The sequence below is a fragment of the Phalangium opilio genome, unplaced genomic scaffold (genome assembly GCF_054372755.1).
Source record: "Phalangium opilio isolate 3A_F unplaced genomic scaffold, DU_Popi_V2 ptg001170l_1, whole genome shotgun sequence".
Lineage (NCBI taxonomy): Eukaryota > Metazoa > Arthropoda > Arachnida > Opiliones > Phalangiidae > Phalangium > Phalangium opilio.
Window position 1 is genome coordinate 6,964,241 of NW_028324255.1, and position 23,506 is coordinate 6,987,746.

A 23,506-nucleotide genomic window follows, 5' to 3' on the forward strand; every position below is an offset into this window, starting at 1 on the left:
ACAATAAATAAAAATGTACCTCGATTTTTAATAACATTTTCAAAATCGACGTAACTCGGCCTAAGGAAAACATTTTGAGTATTTGTTCACTGTTTTCAAATATAACCACTGAAACCATTATTTTTGTAATTTTTGCGTTAATTCAAGCAAATGTAACGATATTCATTCAACAAACTGTTAAAATTCAATTTTAAATAAGAAATCGTTGTCACGGATTTTGCATCTTGAAGAAAAAAAACATGCGATTTTTTCGGTACACTTTTGAATGCATTTTTTTCTGGAGAAATGTTTGACCGAATTCAGCTTAATTCCCTATAAAACACTCATTGAAAGTGATTTCATCTCGATTGAACAATAATTAAAAATTTACCTCGATTTTTAATAACATTTTCAAAATCGACGTTTCACGGCCAAAGAAGCTTACTTTGAGTATTTCTTCACTATTTTCAAATATGTTCACTGAAACCATTATTTTTATACTTTTTGCTTTAATTCAAGCAAATGTAACGATATTCATTTAAAAAACTGTTAAAATTAAATTTTTCAATAAGAAATCGTTGTCACGGATTTTGTATCTTGAAGAAGAAAAACATGCGATTTTTTCGGTACACTTTTGAATGCATTTTTTTCTGGAGAAATGTTTGACCGAATTCAGCTTAATTCCCTATAAAACACTCATTGAAAGTGATTTCATCTCGATTGAACAATAATTAAAAATTTACCTCGATTTTTAATAACATTTTCAAAATCGTTGAGCCCTCCCGGGAGCGGTGTTGTGACGTCTCAGCTGTAACGTAAAATATCAGAGTTTTTCCACAATACCTGACGAACATTTAATTTTTGGGCTTCCGTGGCGCAATGTTTAGCGCGTTCAGCTGTTAATCGAAAGATTGGTGGTTCGAGCACACCCGGGAGAGGTGTTGTGTGGTCTCAGATGTAGCGTAAAAAGTCAAAACTTTTCCACAATACGTGACAACCATTTAATTTCAGAGCTTCCGTGGCTCAATGGTTAGCGCGTTCGGCTGTTAACAAATAGGTTGGTGGTTCGAGCCCATCCGGGAGCGGTGTTGTGACGTGTCAGATGTGACGTAAAAAGTCAAGGTTTTTCCAAAATACCTGACGACCATTTAATTTTTGGGCTTCCGTGGCGCAATGGTTAGCGCGTTCAGCTGCTATTCAAAAGACTGGTGGTTTGAGCCCTCCCGGGAGCGTTGTTGTGACGTCTCAGATGTAACGTAAAATGTCAGAGTTTTTCCACAATCCCTGACGAACATTTAATTTTTTGGCTTCCGTGGCGCAATGGTTAGCGCGTTCAGCTGTTAATCGAAAGGTTGGTGGTTCGAGCCCACCCGGGAGAGGTGTTGTACGGTCTCAGATGTAGCGGAAAAAGTAAAAACATTTCCACAATACGTGACAACCATTTAATTTCAGAGCTTCCGTGGCTCAATGGTTAGCGCGTTCGGCTGTTAACAAATAGGTTGGTGGTTCGAGCCCATCCGGGAGCGGTGTTGTGACGTCTCAAGATGACGTCAAAAGTCAAGGTTTTTCCACAATACCTGACGACCAATTAATTTTTGGGCTTCCGTGGCGCAATGGTTAGCGCGTTCAGCTGCTATTCAAAAGACTGGTGGTTTGAGCCCACCCGGGAGCGGTGTTGTGACGTCTCAGATGTAACGTAAAATGTTAGAGTTTTTCCAAAATACCTGACGAACATTTAATTTTTGGGCGTCCGTGGTGCAATTGGTTAGCGCGTTCAGCTGTTAATCGAAAGGTTGGTGGTTCGAGCCCATCCGGGAGAGGTGTTGTGTGGTCTCAGATGTAGCGTAAAAAGTCAAAACTTTTCCACAATACTTGACAACCATTTAATTTCAGAGCTTCCGTGGCTCAATGGTTAGCGCGTTCGGCTGTTAACAAATAGGTTGGTGGTTCGAGCCCATCCGGGAGCGGTGTTGTGACGTCTCAAGACGACGTCAAATGTCAAGGTTTTTCCACAATACCTGACGACCATTTAATTTTTGGGCTTCCGTGGCGCAATGGTTAGCAAGTTCAGCTGCTATTCAAAAGACTGGTGGTTTGAGCCCACCCGGGAGCGGTGTTGTGACGTCTCAGATGTAACGTAAAATGTTAGAGTTTTTCCAAAATACCTGACGAACATTTAATTTTTGGGCGTCCGTGGCTCAATGGTTAGCGCGTTCGGCTGTTAACCGAAAGATTGGTGGTTCGAGCCCATCCGGGAGAGGTGTTGTGACGTCTCAAGATGACGTCAAAAGTCAAGGTTTTTCCACAATACCTGACGACCAATTAATTTTTGGGCTTCCGTGGCGCAATGGTTAGCGCGTTCAGCTGCTATTCAAAAGACTGGTGGTTTGAGCCCACCCGGGAGCGGTGTTGTGACGTCTCAGATGTAACGTAAAATGTTAGTTTTTCCAAAATACCTGACGAACATTTAATTTTTGGGCGTCCGTGGCGCAATTGGTTAGCGCTTTCAGCTGTTAATCGAAAATTTGGTGGTTCGAGCCCACCCGGGAGAGGTGTTGTGGGGTCTCAGATGTAGCGTAAAAAGTCAAAACATTTCCACAATACGTGACAACCATTTAATTTCTGAGCTTCTGTGGCTCAATGGTTAGCGCGTTCGGCCCACCCAGGAGCGGTGTTGTGGGGTCTCAAATGTAACGTAGAAAGTAAAAGTTTTTCCACAATACCTGACGACCATTTCATTTTTGGGCTTCCGTGGCGCAATGGTTAGCGCGTTCAGCTGTTAATCGAAAGATTGTTGGTTCGAGCCCAACCGGGAGAGGTGTTGTGTGGTCTCAGATGTAGCGCAAAAAGTCAAAACTTTTACACATTACGTGACAACCATTTAATTTCTGAGCTTCCGTGGCTCAATGGTTAGCGCGTTCAGCTGTTAACCGAAAGGTTGGTGGTTCGAGCCCACCCGGGAGAGGTGTTGTAGGGTCTCAGATGTAACGTAAAAAGTCATAACTTTTCCACAATACCTGACGAACATTTAATTTCTGAGCTTCCGTGGCTCAATGGTTAGCGCGTTTGGCTGTTAACAAATAGGTTGGTGGTTCGAGCCAATCCAGGGAGCGGTGTTGTGACGTCTCAGATGTGACGTAAAAAATCAAGGTTTTTCCACAATACCTGACAACGATTTAATTTCTGAGCTTCCGTGGCTCAATGGTTAGCGCGTTCGGCTGTTAACCAATAGGTTGGTGGTTCGAGCCCATCCGGGAGCGGTGTTGTGACGTCTCAGATGTGAAGTAAAATCAAGGTTTTTCCACAATACCTGACGAACATTTTATTTTTGGGCTTCCGTGGCGCAATGGTTAGCGCGCTCAACTGTTATACAAAAGGTTGAAGGTTCGAGCCCACCCGGGAGCGGTGTTGTGAGGTCTCAGATGTGACGTAAGAAGTCAAGGTTTTTCCACAATACCTGACGACCATTTAATATTTGGGCTTCCGCGGCGCAATGGTTAGCGCGTTCGGCTGTTAACCGACTGAAAGGTTGGTGGTTCGAGCCCATCTGGGAGCGGTGTTGTGAGGTCTCAGATGTAACGTAAAAAGTCAAGGTTTTTCCACAATACCTGACGACCATTTAATTTATGGGCTTCCGTGGCGCAATGGTTAGCGCGTTCAGCTGCAATTCAGAAGACTGGTTGTTTGAGCCCTCCCTGGAGCGGTGTTGTGAAGTCTCAGATGTAACGTAAAATGTCAGAGTTTTTCCACAATACCTGACGAACATTTAATTTTTGGGCTTCCGTGGCGCAATGGTTAGCGCGCTCAGCTGTTATTCAAAAGGTTGGTGGTTCGAGCCCACCCGAGAGAGGTGTTGTGGGGTCTCAGACGTAGCGTGAAAAGTCAAAACTTTTCCACAATACCTGACAACCTTTTAATTTCTTGGCTTCCGTGGCGCAATGGTTAGCGCGTTCGGCTGTTAACCAATAGGTTGGTGGTTCGAGCCCACCCGGGAGCGGTGTTGTGTGATCTCAAATGTAACGTAGAAAGCCAAAGTTTTTGCACAATAAATGACGACCATTTAATTTTTGGGCTTCCGTGGCACAATGGTTAGCGCGTTCGGCTGTTAACCAATAGGTTGGTGGTTCGAGCCCATCCGAGAGCGGTGTTGTGAGGTCTCAGATGTGACGTAAAAAGTCAAGGTTTTTACACAATACCTAACGAGCATTTAACTTTTGGGCTTCCGTGGCGCAATGGTTAGCGCGTTCGGCTGTTAACCAATAGGTTGGTGGTTCGAGCCCATCCGGGAGCGGTGTTGTGAGGTCTCAGATGTGACGTAAAAAGTCAAGGTTTTTACACAATACCTGACGAGCATTTAACTTTTGTGCTTCCGTGGCGCAATGGTTAGCGCGTTCGGCTGTTAACCAATAGGTTGGTGGTTCGAGCCCATCCGGGAGCGGTGTTGTGAGGTCTCAGATGTGACGTAAGAAGTCAAGGTTTTTACACAATACCTGACGAGTATTTAACTTTTGGGCTTCCGTGGCGCAATGGTTAGCGCGTTCGGCTGTTAACCGAAAGGTTGGTGGTTCGAGCCCATCCGGGAGCGGTGTTGTGAGGTCTCAGATGTGACGTAAAAAGTCAAGGTTTTTACACAATACCTAACGAGCATTTAACTTTTGGGCTTCCGTGGCGCAATGGTTAGCGCGTTCGGCTGTTAACCAATAGGTTGGTGGTTCGAGCCCATCCGGGAGCGGTGTTGTGAGGTCTCAGATGTGACGTAAAAAGTCAAGGTTTTTACACAATACCTGACGAGCATTTAACTTTTGTGCTTCCGTGGCGCAATGGTTAGCGCGTTCGGCTGTGAACCAATAGGTTGGTGGTTCGACCCCATCCGGGAGCGGTGTTGTGAGGTCTCAGATTTGACGTAAAAAGTCAAGGTTTTTACACAATACCTGACGAGCATTTAACTTTTGGGCTTCCGTGGCGCAATGGTTAGCGCGTTCGGCTGTTAACCAATAGGTTGGTGGTTCGAGCCCATCCGGGAGCGGTGTTGTGAGGTCTCAGATGTGACGTAAAAAGTCAAGGATTTTACACAATACCTAACGAGCATTTAACTTTTGGGCTTCCGTGGCGCAATGGTTAGCGCGTTCGGCTGTTAACCAATAGGTTGGTGGTTCGAGCCCATCCGGGAGCGGTGTTGTGAGGTCTCAGATGTGACGTAAAAAGTCAAGGATTTTACACAATACCTAACGAGCATTTAACTTTTGGGCTTCCGTGGCGCAATGGTTAGCGCGTTCGGCTGTTAACCAATAGGTTGGTGGTTCGAGCCCATCCGGGAGCGGTGTTGTGAGGTCTCAGATGTGACGTAAAAAGTCAAGGTTTTTACACAATACCTGACGAGCATTTAACTTTTGTGCTTCCGTGGCGCAATGGTTAGCGCGTTCGGCTGTTAACCAATAGGTTGGTGGTTCGAGCCCATCCGGGAGCGGTGTTGTGAGGTCTCAGATGTGACGTAAAAAGTCAAGGATTTTACACAATACCTAACGAGCATTTAACTTTTGGGCTTCCGTGGCGCAATGGTTAGCGCGTTCGGCTGTTAACCAATAGGTTGGTGGTTCGAGCCCATCCGGGAGCGGTGTTGTGAGGTCTCAGATGTGACGTAAAAAGTCAAGGTTTTTACACAATACCTGACGAGCATTTAACTTTTGTGCTTCCGTGGCGCAATGGTTAGCGCGTTCGGCTGTTAACCAATAGGTTGGTGGTTCGAGCCCATCCGGGAGCGGTGTTGTGAGGTCTCAGATGTGACGTAAAAAGTCAAGGTTTTTACACAATACCTGACGAGCATTTAACTTTTGGGCTTCCGTGGCGCAATGGTTAGCGCGATCGGCTGTTAACCAATAGGTTGGTGGTTCGAGCCCATCCGGGAGCGGTGTTCTGAGGTCTCAGATGTGACGTAAAAAGTCAAGGTTTTTACACAATACCTAACGAGCATTTAACTTTTGGGCTTCCGTGGCGCAATGGTTAGCGCGTTCGGCTGTTAACCGAAAGATTGGTGGTTCGAGCCCATCCGGGAGAGGTGTTGTGACGTCTCAAGATGACGTCAAAAGTCAAGGTTTTTCCACAATACCTGACGACCAATTAATTTTTGGGCTTCCGTGGCGCAATGGTTAGCGCGTTCAGCTGCTATTCAAAAGACTGGTGGTTTGAGCCCACCCGGGAGCGGTGTTGTGACGTCTCAGATGTAACGTAAAATGTTAGTTTTTCCAAAATACCTGACGAACATTTAATTTTTGGGCGTCCGTGGCGCAATTGGTTAGCGCTTTCAGCTGTTAATCGAAAATTTGGTGGTTCGGGCCCACCCGGGAGAGGTGTTGTGGGGTCTCAGATGTAGCGTAAAAAGTCAAAACATTTCCACAATACGTGACAACCATTTAATTTCTGAGCTTCTGTGGCTCAATGGTTAGCGCGTTCGGCCCACCCAGGAGCGGTGTTGTGGGGTCTCAAATGTAACGTAGAAAGCCAAAGTTTTTCCACAATACCTGACGACCATTTCATTTTTGGGCTTCCGTGGCGCAATGGTTAGCGCGTTCAGCTGTTAATCGAAAGATTGTTGGTTCGAGCCCAACCGGGAGAGGTGTTGTGTGGTCTCAGATGTAGCGCAAAAAGTCAAAACTTTTACACATTACGTGACAACCATTTAATTTCGGAGCTTCCGTGGCTCAATGGTTAGCGCGTTCGGCTGTTAACCGAAAGGTTGGTGGTTCGAGCCCACCCGGGAGAGGTGTTGTAGGGTCTCAGATGTAACGTAAAAAGTCATAACTTTTCCACAATACCTGACAAACATTTAATTTCTGAGCTTCCGTGGCTCAATGGTTAGCGCGTTTGGCTGTTAACAAATAGGTTGGTGGTTCGAGCCAATCCAGGAGCGGTGTTGTGACGTCTCAGATGTGACGTAAAAAATCAAGGTTTTTCCACAATACCTGACGAACATTTTATTTTTGGGCTTCCGTGGCGCAATGGTTAGCGCGCTCAACTGTTATACAAAAGGTTGAAGGTTCGAGCCCACCCGGGAGCGGTGTTGTGAGGTCTCAGATGTGACGTAAGAAGTCAAGGTTTTTCCACAATACCTGACGACCATTTAATATTTGGGCTTCCGTGGCGCAATGGTTAGCGCGTTCGGCTGTTAACCGACTGAAAGGTTGGTGGTTCGAGCCCATCTGGGAGCGGTGTTGTGAGGTCTCAGATGTAAAGTAAAAAGTCAAGGTTTTTCCACAATACCTGACGACCATTTAATTTATGGGCTTCCGTGGCGCAATGGTTAGCGCGTTCAGCTGCAATTCAGAAGACTGGTTGTTTGAGCCCTCCCTGGAGCGGTGTTGTGACGTCTCAGATGTAACGTAAAATGTCAGAGTTTTTCCACAATACCTGACGAACATTTAATTTTTGGGCTTCCGTGGCGCAATGGTTAGCGCGCTCAGCTGTTATTCAAAAGGTTGGTGGTTCGAGCCCACCCGAGAGAGGTGTTGTGGGGTCTCAGACGTAGCGTGAAAAGTCAAAACTTTTCCACAATACCTGACAACCTTTTAATTTCTTGGCTTCCGTGGCACAATGGTTAGCGCGTTCGGCTGTTAACCAATAGGTTGGTGGTTCGAGCCCACCCGGGAGCGGTGTTGTGTGATCTCAAATGTAACGTAGAAAGCCAAAGTTTTTCCACAATACCTGACGACCATTTAATTTTTGGGCTTCCGTGGCGCAATGGTTAGCACGTTCGGCTGTTAACCAATAGGTTGGTGGTTCGAGCCCATCCGGGAGCGGTGTTGTGGGATCTCAAATGTAACGTAGAAAGCCAAAGTTTTTGCACAATAAATGACGACCATTTAATTTTTGGGCTTCCGTGGTGCAATGGTTAGCGCGTTCGGCTGTGAACCAATAGGTTGGTGGTTCGACCCCATCCGGGAGCGGTGTTGTGAGGTCTCAGATTTGACGTAAAAAGTCAAGGTTTTTACACAATACCTGACGAGCATTTAACTTTTGGGCTTCCGTGGCGCAATGGTTAACGCGTTCGGCTGTTAACCAATAGGTTGGTGGTTCGAAACCATCCGGGAGCGGTGTTGTGAGGTCTCAGATGTGACGTAAAAAGTCAAGGTTTTTACACAATACCTGACGAGCATTTAATTTTTGGGCTTCCGTGGCATAATGGTTAGCGCGTTCAGCTGTTAATCGAAAGGTTGGTGGTTCGAGCCCACCCGGGAAAGGTGTTGTGGGGTCTCAAATGTAACGTAGAAAGCCAAAGTTTTTCCACAATACCTGACAACCATTTAATTTCTGAGCTTCCGTGGATCAATGGTTAGCGCGTTCGGCTGTTAACCAATAGGTTGGTGGTTCGAGCCCATCCGGGAGCGGTGTTGTGTGATCTCAAATGTAACGTAGAAAGCCAAAGTTTTTCCACAATACCTGACGACCATTTATTTTTTGGGCTTCCGTGGCGCAATAGTTAGCGCGTTCGGCTGTTAACCAATAGGTTGGTGGTTCGACCCCATCCGGGAGCGGTGTTGTGAGGTCTCAGATGTGACGTAAAAAGTCAAGGTTTTTACATAATACCTGACGAGCATTCAACTTTTGGGCTTCCGTGGCGCAATGGTTAGCGCGTTCGGCTGTTAACCAATAGGTTGGTGGTTCGAGCCCATCCGGGAGCGGTGTTGTGAGGTCTCAGATGTGACGTAAAAAGTCAAGGTTTTTACACAATACCTAACGAGCATCTAACTTTTGGGCTTCCGTGGCGCAATGGTTAGCGCGTTCGGCTGTTAACCAATAGGTTGGTGGTTCGAGCCCATCCGGGAGCGGTGTTGTGAGGTCTCAGATGTGACGTAAAAAGTCAAGGTTTTTACACAATACCTGACGAGCATTTAACTTTTGTGCTTCCGTGGCGCAATGGTTAGCGCGTTCGGCTGTTAACCAATAGGTTGGTGGTTCGAGCCCATCCGGGAGCGGTGTTGTGAGGTCTCAGATGTGACGTAAAAAGTCAAGGTTTTTACATAATACCTGACGAGCATTTAACTTTTGGGCTTCCGTGGCGCAATGGTTAGCGCGCTCAACTGTTATACAAAAGGTTGAAGGTTCGAGCCCACCCGGGAGCGGTGTTGTGAGGTCTCAGATGTGACGTAAGAAGTCAAGGTTTTTCCACAATACCTGACGACCATTTAATATTTGGGCTTCCGTGGCGCAATGGTTAGCGCGTTCGGCTGTTAACCGACTGAAAGGTTGGTGGTTCGAGCCCATCTGGGAGCGGTGTTGTGAGGTCTCAGATGTAACGTAAAAAGTCAAGGTTTTTCCACAATACCTGACGACCATTTAATTTATGGGCTTCCGTGGCGCAATGGTTAGCGCGTTCAGCTGCAATTCAGAAGACTGGTTGTTTGAGCCCTCCCTGGAGCGGTGTTGTGACGTCTCAGATGTAACGTAAAATGTCAGAGTTTTTCCACAATACCTGACGAACATTTAATTTTTGGGCTTCCGTGGCGCAATGGTTAGCGCGCTCAGCTGTTATTCAAAAGGTTGGTGGTTCGAGCCCACCCGAGAGAGGTGTTGTGGGGTCTCAGACGTAGCGTGAAAAGTCAAAACTTTTCCACAATACCTGACAACCTTTTAATTTCTTGGCTTCCGTGGCGCAATGGTTAGCGCGTTCGGCTGTTAACCAATAGGTTGGTGGTTCGAGCCCACCCGGGAGCGGTGTTGTGTGATCTCAAATGTAACGTAGAAAGCCAAAGTTTTTCCACAATACCTGACGACCATTTAATTTTTGGGCTTCCGTGGCGCAATGGTTAGCACGTTCGGCTGTTAACCAATAGGTTGGTGGTTCGAGCCCATCCGGGAGCGGTGTTGGGGGATCTCAAATGTAACGTAGAAAGCCAAAGCTTTTGCACAATAAATGACGACCATTTAATTTTTGGGCTTCCGTGGTGCAATGGTTAGCGCGTTCGGCTGTGAACCAATAGGTTGGTGGTTCGACCCCATCCGGGAGCGGTGTTGTGAGGTCTCAGATTTGACGTAAAAAGTCAAGGTTTTTACACAATACCTGACGAGCATTTAACTTTTGGGCTTCCGTGGCGCAATGGTTAGCGCGTTCGGCTGTTAACCAATAGGTTGGTGGTTCGAGCCCATCCGGGAGCGGTGTTGTGAGGTCTCAGATGTGACGTAAAAAGTCAAGGTTTTTACACAATACCTGACGAGCATTTAATTTTTGGGCTTCCGTGGCATAATGGTTAGCGCGTTCAGCTGTTAATCGAAAGGTTGGTGGTTCGAGCCCACCCGGGAAAGGTGTTGTGGGGTCTCAAATGTAACGTAGAAAGCCAAAGTTTTTCCACAATACCTGACAACCATTTAATTTCTGAGCTTCCGTGGATCAATGGTTAATGCGTTCGGCTGTTAACCAATAGGTTGGTGGTTCGAGCCCATCCGGGAGCGGTGTTGTGTGATCTCAAATGTAACGTAGAAAGCCAAAGTTTTTCCACAATACCTGACGACCATTTATTTTTTGGGCTTCCGTGGCGCAATAGTTAGCGCGTTCGGCTGTTAACCAATAGGTTGGTGGTTCGACCCCATCCGGGAGCGGTGTTGTGAGGTCTCAGATGTGACGTAAAAAGTCAAGGTTTTTACATAATACCTGACGAGCATTCAACTTTTGGGCTTCCGTGGCGCAATGGTTAGCGCGTTCGGCTGTTAACCAATAGGTTGGTGGTTCGAGCCCATCCGGGAGCGGTGTTGTGAGGTCTCAGATGTGACGTAAAAAGTCAAGGTTTTTACACAATACCTAACGAGCATCTAACTTTTGGGCTTCCGTGGCGCAATGGTTAGCGCGTTCGGCTGTTAACCAATAGGTTGGTGGTTCGAGCCCATCCGGGAGCGGTGTTGTGAGGTCTCAGATGTGACGTAAAAAGTCAAGGTTTTTACACAATACCTGACGAGCATTTAACTTTTGTGCTTCCGTGGCGCAATGGTTAGCGCGTTCGGCTGTTAACCAATAGGTTGGTGGTTCGAGCCCATCCGGGAGCGGTGTTGTGAGGTCTCAGATGTGACGTAAAAAGTCAAGGTTTTTACATAATACCTGACGAGCATTTAACTTTTGGGCTTCCGTGGCGCAATGGTTAGCGCGCTCAACTGTTATACAAAAGGTTGAAGGTTCGAGCCCACCCGGGAGCGGTGTTGTGAGGTCTCAGATGTGACGTAAGAAGTCAAGGTTTTTCCACAATACCTGACGACCATTTAATATTTGGGCTTCCGTGGCGCAATGGTTAGCGCGTTCGGCTGTTAACCGACTGAAAGGTTGGTGGTTCGAGCCCATCTGGGAGCGGTGTTGTGAGGTCTCAGATGTAACGTAAAAAGTCAAGGTTTTTCCACAATACCTGACGACCATTTAATTTATGGGCTTCCGTGGCGCAATGGTTAGCGCGTTCAGCTGCAATTCAGAAGACTGGTTGTTTGAGCCCTCCCTGGAGCGGTGTTGTGACGTCTCAGATGTAACGTAAAATGTCAGAGTTTTTCCACAATACCTGACGAACATTTAATTTTTGGGCTTCCGTGGCGCAATGGTTAGCGCGCTCAGCTGTTATTCAAAAGGTTGGTGGTTCGAGCCCACCCGAGAGAGGTGTTGTGGGGTCTCAGACGTAGCGTGAAAAGTCAAAACTTTTCCACAATACCTGACAACCTTTTAATTTCTTGGCTTCCGTGGCGCAATGGTTAGCGCGTTCGGCTGTTAACCAATAGGTTGGTGGTTCGAGCCCACCCGGGAGCGGTGTTGTGTGATCTCAAATGTAACGTAGAAAGCCAAAGTTTTTCCACAATACCTGACGACCATTTAATTTTTGGGCTTCCGTGGCGCAATGGTTAGCACGTTCGGCTGTTAACCAATAGGTTGGTGGTTCGAGCCCATCCGGGAGCGGTGTTGGGGGATCTCAAATGTAACGTAGAAAGCCAAAGCTTTTGCACAATAAATGACGACCATTTAATTTTTGGGCTTCCGTGGTGCAATGGTTAGCGCGTTCGGCTGTGAACCAATAGGTTGGTGGTTCGACCCCATCCGGGAGCGGTGTTGTGAGGTCTCAGATTTGACGTAAAAAGTCAAGGTTTTTACACAATACCTGACGAGCATTTAACTTTTGGGCTTCCGTGGCGCAATGGTTAGCGCGTTCGGCTGTTAACCAATAGGTTGGTGGTTCGAGCCCATCCGGGAGCGGTGTTGTGAGGTCTCAGATGTGACGTAAAAAGTCAAGGTTTTTACACAATTCCTGACGAGCATTTAATTTTTGGGCTTCCGTGGCATAATGGTTAGCGCGTTCAGCTGTTAATCGAAAGGTTGGTGGTTCGAGCCCACCCGGGAAAGGTGTTGTGGGGTCTCAAATGTAACGTAGAAAGCCAAAGTTTTTCCACAATACCTGACAACCATTTAATTTCTGAGCTTCCGTGGATCAATGGTTAATGCGTTCGGCTGTTAACCAATAGGTTGGTGGTTCGAGCCCATCCGGGAGCGGTGTTGTGTGATCTCAAATGTAACGTAGAAAGCCAAAGTTTTTCCACAATACCTGACGACCATTTAATTTTTGGGCTTCCGTGGCGCAATAGTTAGCGCGTTCGGCTGTTAACTAATAGGTTGGTGGTTCGACCCCATCCGGGAGCGGTGTTGTGAGGTCTCAGATGTGACGTAAAAAGTCAAGGTTTTTACATAATACCTGACGAGCATTCAACTTTTGGGCTTCCGTGGCGCAATGGTTAGCGCGTTCGGCTGTTAACCAATAGGTTGGTGGTTCGAGCCCATCCGGGAGCGGTGTTGTGAGGTCTCAGATGTGACGTAAAAAGTCAAGGTTTTTACACAATACCTAACGAGCATCTAACTTTTGGGCTTCCGTGGCGCAATGGTTAGCGCGTTCGGCTGTTAACCAATAGGTTGGTGGTTCGAGCCCATCCGGGAGCGGTGGGTTGAGGTCTCAGATGTGACGTAAAAAGTCAAGGTTTTTACACAATACCTGACGAGCATTTAACTTTTGTGCTTCCGTGGCGCAATGGTTAGCGCGTTCGGCTGTTAACCAATAGGTTGGTGGTTCGAGCCCATCCGGGAGCGGTGTTGTGAGGTCTCAGATGTGACGTAAAAAGTCAAGGTTTTTACATAATACCTGACGAGCATTTAACTTTTGGGCTTCCGTGGCGCAATGGTTAGCGCGCTCAACTGTTATACAAAAGGTTGAAGGTTCGAGCCCACCCGGGAGCGGTGTTGTGAGGTCTCAGATGTGACGTAAGAAGTCAAGGTTTTTCCACAATACCTGACGACCATTTAATATTTGGGCTTCCGTGGCGCAATGGTTAGCGCGTTCGGCTGTTAACTGACTGAAAGGTTGGTGGTTCGAGCCCATCTGGGAGCGGTGTTGTGAGGTCTCAGATGTAACGTAAAAAGTCAAGGTTTTTCCACAATACCTGACGACCATTTAATTTATGGGCTTCCGTGGCGCAATGGTTAGCGCGTTCAGCTGCAATTCAGAAGACTGGTTGTTTGAGCCCTCCCTGGAGCGGTGTTGTGACGTCTCAGATGTAACGTAAAATGTCAGAGTTTTTCCACAATACCTGACGAACATTTAATTTTTGGGCTTCCGTGGCGCAATGGTTAGCGCGCTCAGCTGTTATTCAAAAGGTTGGTGGTTCGAGCCCACCCGAGAGAGGTGTTGTGGGGTCTCAGACGTAGCGTGAAAAGTCAAAACTTTTCCACAATACCTGACAACCTTTTAATTTCTTGGCTTCCGTGGCGCAATGGTTAGCGCGTTCGGCTGTTAACCAATAGGTTGGTGGTTCGAGCCCACCCGGGAGCGGTGTTGTGTGATCTCAAATGTAACGTAGAAAGCCAAAGTTTTTCCACAATACCTGACGACCATTTAATTTTTGGGCTTCCGTGGCGCAATGGTTAGCACGTTCGGCTGTTAACCAATAGGTTGGTGGTTCGAGCCCATCCGGGAGCGGTGTTGTGGGATCTCAAATGTAACGTAGAAAGCCAAAGCTTTTGCACAATAAATGACGACCATTTAATTTTTGGGCTTCCGTGGTGCAATGGTTAGCGCGTTCGGCTGTGAACCAATAGGTTGGTGGTTCGACCCCATCCGGGAGCGGTGTTGTGAGGTCTCAGATTTGACGTAAAAAGTCAAGGTTTTTACACAATACCTGACGAGCATTTAACTTTTGGGCTTCCGTGGCGCAATGGTTAGCGCGTTCGGCTGTTAACCAATAGGTTGGTGGTTCGAGCCCATCCGGGAGCGGTGTTGTGAGGTCTCAGATGTGACGTAAAAAGTCAAGGTTTTTACACAATACCTGACGAGCATTTAATTTTTGGGCTTCCGTGGCATAATGGTTAGCGCGTTCAGCTGTTAATCGAAAGGTTGGTGGTTCGAGCCCACCCGGGAAAGGTGTTGTGGGGTCTCAAATGTAACGTAGAAAGCCAAAGTTTTTCCACAATACCTGACAACCATTTAATTTCTGAGCTTCCGTGGATCAATGGTTAGCGCGTTCGGCTGTTAACCAATAGGTTGGTGGTTCGAGCCCATCCGGGAGCGGTGTTGTGTGATCTCAAATGTAACGTAGAAAGCCAAAGTTTTTCCACAATACCTGACGACCATTTAATTTTTGGGCTTCCGTGGCGCAATAGTTAGCGCGTTCGGCTGTTAACCAATAGGTTGGTGGTTCGACCCCATCCGGGAGCGGTGTTGTGAGGTCTCAGATGTGACGTAAAAAGTCAAGGTTTTTACATAATACCTGACGAGCATTCAACTTTTGGGCTTCCGTGGCGCAATGGTTAGCGCGTTCGGCTGTTAACCAATAGGTTGGTGGTTCGAGCCCATCCGGGAGCGGTGTTGTGAGGTCTCAGATGTGACGTAAAAAGTCAAGGTTTTTACACAATACCTGACGAGCATTTAACTTTTGTGCTTCCGTGGCGCAATGGTTAGCGCGTTCGGCTGTTAACCAATAGGTTGGTGGTTCGAGCCCATCCGGGAGCGGTGTTGTGAGGTCTCAGATGTGACGTAAAAAGTCAAGGTTTTTACATAATACCTGACGAGCATTTAACTTTTGGGCTTCCGTGGCGCAATGGTTAGCGCGCTCAACTGTTATACAAAAGGTTGAAGGTTCGAGCCCACCCGGGAGCGGTGTTGTGAGGTCTCAGATGTGACGTAAGAAGTCAAGGTTTTTCCACAATACCTGACGACCATTTAATATTTGGGCTTCCGTGGCGCAATGGTTAGCGCGTTCGGCTTTTAACCGACTGAAAGGTTGGTGGTTCGAGCCCATCTGGGAGCGGTGTTGTGAGGTCTCAGATGTAACGTAAAAAGTCAAGGTTTTTCCACAATACCTGACGACCATTTAATTTATGGGCTTCCGTGGCGCAATGGTTAGCGCGTTCAGCTGCAATTCAGAAGACTGGTTGTTTGAGCCCTCCCTGGAGCGGTGTTGTGACGTCTCAGATGTAACGTAAAATGTCAGAGTTTTTCCACAATACCTGACGAACATTTAATTTTTGGGCTTCCGTGGCGCAATGGTTAGCGCGCTCAGCTGTTATTCAAAAGGTTGGTGGTTCGAGCCCACCCGAGAGAGGTGTTGTGGGGTCTCAGACGTAGCGTGAAAAGTCAAAACTTTTCCACAATACCTGACAACCTTTTAATTTCTTGGCTTCCGTGGCGCAATGGTTAGCGCGTTCGGCTGTTAACCAATAGGTTGGTGGTTCGAGCCCACCCGGGAGCGGTGTTGTGTGATCTCAAATGTAACGTAGAAAGCCAAAGCTTTTGCACAATAAATGACGACCATTTAATTTTTGGGCTTCCGTGGTGCAATGGTTAGCGCGTTCGGCTGTGAACCAATAGGTTGGTGGTTCGACCCCATCCGGGAGCGGTGTTGTGAGGTCTCAGATTTGACGTAAAAAGTCAAGGTTTTTACACAATACCTGACGAGCATTTAACTTTTGGGCTTCCGTGGCGCAATGGTTAGCGCGTTCGGCTGTTAACCAATAGGTTGGTGGTTCGAGCCCATCCGGGAGCGGTGTTGTGAGGTCTCAGATGTGACGTAAAAAGTCAAGGTTTTTACACAATACCTGACGAGCATTTAATTTTTGGGCTTCCGTGGCATAATGGTTAGCGCGTTCAGCTGTTAATCGAAAGGTTCTTGGTTCGAGCCCACCCGGGAAAGGTGTTGTGGGGTCTCAAATGTAACGTAGAAAGCCAAAGTTTTTCCACAATACCTGACAACCATTTAATTTCTGAGCTTCCGTGGATCAATGGTTAGCGCGTTCGGCTGTTAACCAATAGGTTGGTGGTTCGAGCCCATCCGGGAGCGGTGTTGTGTGATCTCAAATGTAACGTAGAAAGCCAAAGTTTTTCCACAATACCTGACGACCATTTAATTTTTGGGCTTCCGTGGCGCAATAGTTAGCGCGTTCGGCTGTTAACCAATAGGTTGGTGGTTCGACCCCATCCGGGAGCGGTGTTGTGAGGTCTCAGATGTGACGTAAAAAGTCAAGGTTTTTACATAATACCTGACGAGCATTCAACTTTTGGGCTTCCGTGGCGCAATGGTTAGCGCGTTCGGCTGTTAACCAATAGGTTGGTGGTTCGAGCCCATCCGGGAGCGGTGTTGTGAGGTCTCAGATGTGACGTAAAAAGTCAAGGTTTTTACACAATACCTGACGAGCATTTAACTTTTGTGCTTCCGTGGCGCAATGGTTAGCGCGTTCGGCTGTTAACCAATAGGTTGGTGGTTCGAGCCCATCCGGGAGCGGTGTTGTGAGGTCTCAGATGTGACGTAAAAAGTCAAGGTTTTTACATAATACCTGACGAGCATTTAACTTTTGGGCTTCCGTGGCGCAATGGTTAGCGCGCTCAACTGTTATACAAAAGGTTGAAGGTTCGAGCCAACCGGGAGCGGTGTTGTGAGGTCTCAGATGTGACGTAAGAAGTCAAGGTTTTTCCACAATACCTGACGACCATTTAATATTTGGGCTTCCGTGGCGCAATGGTTAGCGCGTTCGGCTGTTAACCGACTGAAAGGTTGGTGGTTCGAGCCCATCTGGGAGCGGTGTTGTGAGGTCTCAGATGTAACGTAAAAAGTCAAGGTTTTTCCACAATACCTGACGACCATTTAATTTATGGGCTTCCGTGGCGCAATGGTTAGCGCGTTCAGCTGCAATTCAGAAGACTGGTTGTTTGAGCCCTCCCTGGAGCGGTGTTGTGACGTCTCAGATGTAACGTAAAATGTCAGAGTTTTTCCACAATACCTGACGAACATTTAATTTTTGGGCTTCCGTGGCGCAATGGTTAGCGCGCTCAGCTGTTATTCAAAAGGTTGGTGGTTCGAGCCCACCCGAGAGAGGTGTTGTGGGGTCTCAGACGTAGCGTGAAAAGTCAAAACTTTTCCACAATACCTGACAACCTTTTAATTTCTTGGCTTCCGTGGCGCAATGGTTAGCGCGTTCGGCTGTTAACCAATAGGTTGGTGGTTCGAGCCCACCCGGGAGCGGTGTTGTGTGATCTCAAATGTAACGTAGAAAGTCAAGGTTTTTACATAATACCTGACGAGCATTTAACTTTTGGGCTTCCGTGGCGCAATGGTTAGCGCGTTCGGCTGTTAACCAATAGTTTGGTGGTTCGAGCCCATCCGGGAGCGGTGTTGTGAGGTCTCAGATGTGACGTAAAAAGTCAAGGTTTTTACACAATACCTAACGAGCATTTAACTTTTGGGCTTCCGTGGCGCAATGGTTAGCGCGTTCGGCTGTTAACCAATAGGTTGGTGGTTCGAGCCCATCCGGGAGCGGTGTTGTGAGGTCTCAGATGTGACGTAAAAAGTCAAGGTTTTTACACAATACCTGACGAGCATTTAACTTTTGTGCTTCCGTGGCGCAATGGTTAGCGCGTTCGGCTGTTAACCAATAGGTTGGTGGTTCGAGCCCATCCGGGAGCGGTGTTGTGAGGTCTCAGATGTGACGTAAAAGGTCAAGGTTTTTACATAATACCTGACGAGCATTTAACTTTTGGGCTTCCGTGGCGCAATGGTTAGCGCGTTCGGCTGTTAACCAATAGGTTGGTGGTTCGAGCCCATCCGGGAGCGGTGTTGTGAGGTCTCAGATGTGACGTAAAAAGTCAAGGTTTTTACACAATACCTAACGAGCATTTAACTTTTGGGCTTCCGTGGCGCAATGGTTAGCGCGTTCGGCTGTTAACCAATAGGTTGGTGGTTCGAGCCAATCCGGGAGCGGTGTTGTGAGGTCTCAGATGTGACGTAAAAAGTCAAGGTTTTTACACAATACCTGACGAGCATTTAACTTTTGTGCTTCCGTGGCGCAATGGTTAGCGCGTTCGGCTGTTAACCAATAGGTTGGTGGTTCGAGCCCATCCGGGAGCGGTGTTGTGAGGTCTCAGATATGACGTAAGAAGTCAAGGTTTTTACACAATACCTGACGAGTATTTAACTTTTGGGCTTCCGTGGCGCAATGGTTAGCGCGTTCGGTTGTTAACCAATAGGTTGGTGGTTCGAGCCCATCCGGGAGCGGTGTTGTGAGGTCTCAGATGTGACGTAAAAAGTCAAGGTTTTTACACAATACCTGACGAGCATTTAATTTTTGGGCTTCCGTGGCGCAATGGTTAGCGCGTTCAGCTGTTAATCGAAAGGTTGGTGGTTCGAGCCCACCCGGGAAAGGTGTTGTGGGGTCTCAAATGTAACGTAGAAAGCCAAAGTTTTTCCACAATACCTGACAACCATTTAATTTCTGAGCTTCCGTGGATCAATGGTTAGCGCGTTCGGCGGTTAACCAATAGGTTGGTGGTTCGAGCCCATCCGGGAGCGGTGTTGTATGATCTCAAATGTAACGTAGAAAGCCAAAGTTTTTCCACAATACCTGACGACCATTTAATTTTTGGGCTTCCGTGGCGCAATAGTTAGCGCGTTCGGCTGTTAACCAATAGTTTGGTGGTTCGAGCCCATCCGGGAGCGGTGTTGTGAGGTCTCAGATGTGACGTAAAAAGTCTAGGTTTTTACACAATACCTAACGAGCATTTAACTTTTGGGCTTCCGTGGCGCAATGGTTAGCGCGTTCGGCTGTTAACCAATAGGTTGGTGGTTCGAGCCCATCCGGGAGCGGTGTTGTGAGGTCTCAGATGTGACGTAAAAAGTCAAGGTTTTTACACAATACCTGACGAGCATTTAACTTTTGTGCTTCCGTGGCGCAATGGTTAGCGCGTTCGGCTGTTAACCAATAGGTTGGTGGTTCGAGCCCATCCGGGAGCGGTGTTGTGAGGTCTCAGATGTGACGTAAAAGGTCAAGGTTTTTACATAATACCTGACGAGCATTTAACTTTTGGGCTTCCGTGGCGCAATGGTTAGCGCGTTCGGCTGTTAACCAATAGGTTGGTGGTTCGAGCCCATCCGGGAGCGGTGTTGTGAGGTCTCAGATGTGACGTAAAAAGTCAAGGTTTTTACACAATACCTAACGAGCATTTAACTTTTGGGCTTCCGTGGCGCAATGGTTAGCGCGTTCGGCTGTTAACCAATAGGTTGGTGGTTCGAGCCAATCCGGGAGCGGTGTTGTGAGGTCTCAGATGTGACGTAAAAAGTCAAGGTTTTTACACAATACCTGACGAGCATTTAACTTTTGTGCTTCCGTGGCGCAATGGTTAGCGCGTTCGGCTGTTAACCAATAGGTTGGTGGTTCGAGCCCATCCGGGAGCGGTGTTGTGAGGTCTCAGATATGACGTAAGAAGTCAAGGTTTTTACACAATACCTGACGAGTATTTAACTTTTGGGCTTCCGTGGCGCAATGGTTAGCGCGTTCGGTTGTTAACCAATAGGTTGGTGGTTCGAGCCCATCCGGGAGCGGTGTTGTGAGGTCTCAGATGTGACGTAAAAAGTCAAGGTTTTTACACAATACCTGACGAGCATTTAATTTTTGGGCTTCCGTGGCGCAATGGTTAGCGCGTTCAGCTGTTAATCGAAAGGTTGGTGGTTCGAGCCCACCCGGGAAAGGTGTTGTGGGGTCTCAAATGTAACGTAGAAAGCCAAAGTTTTTCCACAATACCTGACAACCATTTAATTTCTGAGCTTCCGTGGATCAATGGTTAGCGCGTTCGGCGGTTAACCAATAGGTTGGTGGTTCGAGCCCATCCGGGAGCGGTGTTGTATGATCTCAAATGTAACGTAGAAAGCCAAAGTTTTTCCACAATACCTGACGACCATTTAATTTTTGGGCTTCCGTGGCGCAATAGTTAGCGCGTTCGGCTGTTAACCAATAGGTTGGTGGTTCGACCCCATCCGGGAGCGGTGTTGTGAGGTCTCAGATGTGACGTAAAAAGTCAAGGTTTTTACATAATACCTGACGAGCATTTAACTTTTGGGCTTCCGTGGCGCAATGGTTAGCGCGTTCGGCTGTTAACCAATAGGTTGGTGGTTCGAGCCCATCCGGGAGCGGTGTTGTGAGGTCTCAGATGTGACGTAAAAAGTCAAGGTTTTTACACAATACCTAACGAGCATTTAACTTTTGGGCTTCCGTGGCGCAATGGTTAGCGCGTTCGGCTGTTAACCAATAGGTTGGTGGTTCGAGCCCATCCGGGAGCGGTGTTGTGAGGTCTCAGATGTGACGTAAAAAGTCAAGGTTTTTACACAATACCTGACGAGCATTTAACTTTTGTGCTTCCGTGGCGCAATGGTTAGCGCGTTCGGCTGTTAACCAATAGGTTGGTGGTTCGAGCCCATCCGGGAGCGGTGTTGTGAGGTCTCAGATGTGACGTAAGAAGTCAAGGTTTTTACACAATACCTGACGAGTATTTAACTTTTGGGCTTCCGTGGCGCAATGGTTAGCGCGTTCGGCTGTTAACCAATAGGTTGGTGGTTCGAGCCCATCCGGGAGCGGTGTTGTGAGGTCTCAGATGTGACGTAAAAAGTCAAGGTTTTTACACAATACCTGACGAGCATTTAATTTTTGGGATTCCGTGGCAAAATGGTTAGCGCGTTCAGCTGTTAATCGAAAGGTTGGTGGTTCGAGCCCACCCGGGAAAGGTGTTGTGGGGTCTCAAATGTAACGTAGAAAGCCAAAGTTTTTCCACAACACCTGACAACCATTTAATTTCTGAGCTTCCGTGGCTCAATGGTTAGCGCGTTCGGCTGTTAACCAATAGGTTGGTGGTTCGAGCCCATCCGGGAGCGGTGTTGTGAGGTCTCAGATGTGACGTAAAAAGTCAAGGTTTTTACACAATACCTGACGAGCATTTAACTTTTGGGCTTCCGTGGCGCAATGGTTAGCGCGTTCGGCTGTTAACCAATAGGTTGGTGGCTCGAGCCCATCCGGGAGCGGTGTTGTGAGGTCTCAGATGTGACGTAAGAAGTCAAGGTTTTTACACAATACCTGACGAGTATTTAACTTTTGGGCTTCCGTGGCGCAATGGTTAGCGCGTTCGGTTGTTAACCAATAGGTTGGTGGTTCGAGCCCATCCGGGAGCGGTGTTGTGAGGTCTCAGATGTGACGTAAAAAGTCAAGGTTTTTACACAATACCTGACGAGCATTTAATTTTTGGGCTTCCGTGGCGCAATGGTTAGCGCGTTCAGCTGTTAATCGAAAGGTTGGTGGTTCGAGCCCACCCGGGAAAGGTGTTGTGGGGTCTCAAATGTAACGTAGAAAGCCAAAGTTTTTCCACAATACCTGACAACCATTTAATTTCTGAGCTTCCGTGGATCAATGGTTAGCGCGTTCGGCGGTTAACCAATAGGTTGGTGGTTCGAGCCCATCCGGGAGCGGTGTTGTATGATCTCAAATGTAACGTAGAAAGCCAAAGTTTTTCCACAATACCTGACGACCATTTAATTTTTGGGCTTCCGTGGCGCAATAGTTAGCGCGTTCGGCTGTTAACCAATAGGTTGGTGGTTCGACCCCATCCGGGAGCGGTGTTGTGAGGTCTCAGATGTGACGTAAAAAGTCAAGGTTTTTACATAATACCTGACGAGCATTTAACTTTTGGGCTTCCGTGGCGCAATGGTTAGCGCGTTCGGCTGTTAACCAATAGGTTGGTGGTTCGAGCCCATCCGGGAGCGGTGTTGTGAGGTCTCAGATGTGACGTAAAAAGTCAAGGTTTTTACACAATACCTAACGAGCATTTAACTTTTGGGCTTCCGTGGCGCAATGGTTAGCGCGTTCGGCTGTTAACCAATAGGTTGGTGGTTCGAGCCCATCCGGGAGCGGTGTTGTGAGGTCTCAGATGTGACGTAAAAAGTCAAGGTTTTTACACAATACCTGACGAGCATTTAACTTTTGTGCTTCCGTGGCGCAATGGTTAGCGCGTTCGGCTGTTAACCAATAGGTTGGTGGTTCGAGCCCATCCGGGAGCGGTGTTGTGAGGTCTCAGATGTGACGTAAGAAGTCAAGGTTTTTACACAATACCTGACGAGTATTTAACTTTTGGGCTTCCGTGGCGCAATGGTTAGCGCGTTCGGCTGTTAACCAATAGGTTGGTGGTTCGAGCCCATCCGGGAGCGGTGTTGTGAGGTCTCAGATGTGACGTAAAAAGTCAAGGTTTTTACACAATACCTGACGAGCATTTAATTTTTGGGATTCCGTGGCAAAATGGTTAGCGCGTTCAGCTGTTAATCGAAAGGTTGGTGGTTCGAGCCCACCCGGGAAAGGTGTTGTGGGGTCTCAAATGTAACGTAGAAAGCCAAAGTTTTTCCACAACACCTGACAACCATTTAATTTCTGAGCTTCCGTGGCTCAATGGTTAGCGCGTTCGGCTGTTAACCAATAGGTTGGTGGTTCGAGCCCATCCGGGAGCGGTGTTGTGAGGTCTCAGATGTGACGTAAAAAGTCAAGGTTTTTACACAATACCTGACGAGCATTTAACTTTTGGGCTTCCGTGGCGCAATGGTTAGCGCGTTCGGCTGTTAACCAATAGGTTGGTGGCTCGAGCCCATCCGGGAGCGGTGTTGTGAGGTCTCAGATGTGACGTAAGAAGTCAAGGTTTTTACACAATACCTGACGAGTATTTAACTTTTGGGCTTCCGTGGCGCAATGGTTAGCGCGTTCGGCTGTTAACCAATAGGTTGGTGGTTCGAGCCCATCCGGGAGCGGTGTTGTGAGGTCTCAGATGTGACGTAAAAAGTCAAGTTTTTTTGCACAATACCTGACGAGCATTTAGGTTTTGGGCTTCCGTGGCGCAATGGTTAGCGCGTTCGGCTGTTAAGCAATAGGTTGGTGGTTCGAGCCCATCCGGGAGCGGTGTTGTGAGGTCTCAGATGTGACGTAAAAAGTCAAGGTTTTTACACAATACCTGACGAGCATTTAAATTTTGGGCTTCCTTGGCGCAATGGTTAGCGCGTTCGGCTGTTAACCAATAGGTTGGTGGTTCGAGCCCACCCGGGAGCGGTGTTGTGTGATCTCAAATGCAACGTAGAAAGCCAAAGTTTTTCCACAATACCTGACGATCATTTAATTTTTGGGCTTCCGTGGCGCAATGGTTAGCACGTTCGGCTGTTAACCAATAGGTTGGTGGTTCGA

General features: G+C 47.6%; 6 non-coding genes across 6 annotated transcripts; all 6 read left to right on the forward strand.

Moving 5' to 3' along the window:
- The first annotated feature begins 4,785 nt into the window (after window positions 1–4,785).
- Window positions 4,786–4,858, forward strand: TRNAH-GUG (transfer RNA histidin (anticodon GUG)). Its single transcript has one exon. It is a non-coding gene; the product is annotated as a tRNA-His (tRNA).
- Window positions 4,859–7,846: 2,988 nt separating this feature from the next.
- Window positions 7,847–7,919, forward strand: TRNAH-GUG (transfer RNA histidin (anticodon GUG)). The gene has a single exon. It is a non-coding gene; the product is annotated as a tRNA-His (tRNA).
- Window positions 7,920–9,908: 1,989 nt separating this feature from the next.
- Window positions 9,909–9,981, forward strand: TRNAH-GUG (transfer RNA histidin (anticodon GUG)). The gene has a single exon. It is a non-coding gene; the product is annotated as a tRNA-His (tRNA).
- Window positions 9,982–11,970: 1,989 nt separating this feature from the next.
- TRNAH-GUG (transfer RNA histidin (anticodon GUG)) lies at window positions 11,971–12,043 on the forward strand. The gene has a single exon. It is a non-coding gene; the product is annotated as a tRNA-His (tRNA).
- Window positions 12,044–14,032: 1,989 nt separating this feature from the next.
- TRNAH-GUG (transfer RNA histidin (anticodon GUG)) lies at window positions 14,033–14,105 on the forward strand. Its single transcript has one exon. It is a non-coding gene; the product is annotated as a tRNA-His (tRNA).
- Window positions 14,106–15,800: 1,695 nt separating this feature from the next.
- Window positions 15,801–15,873, forward strand: TRNAH-GUG (transfer RNA histidin (anticodon GUG)). The gene has a single exon. It is a non-coding gene; the product is annotated as a tRNA-His (tRNA).
- The last annotated feature ends 7,633 nt before the right edge of the window (window positions 15,874–23,506 follow it).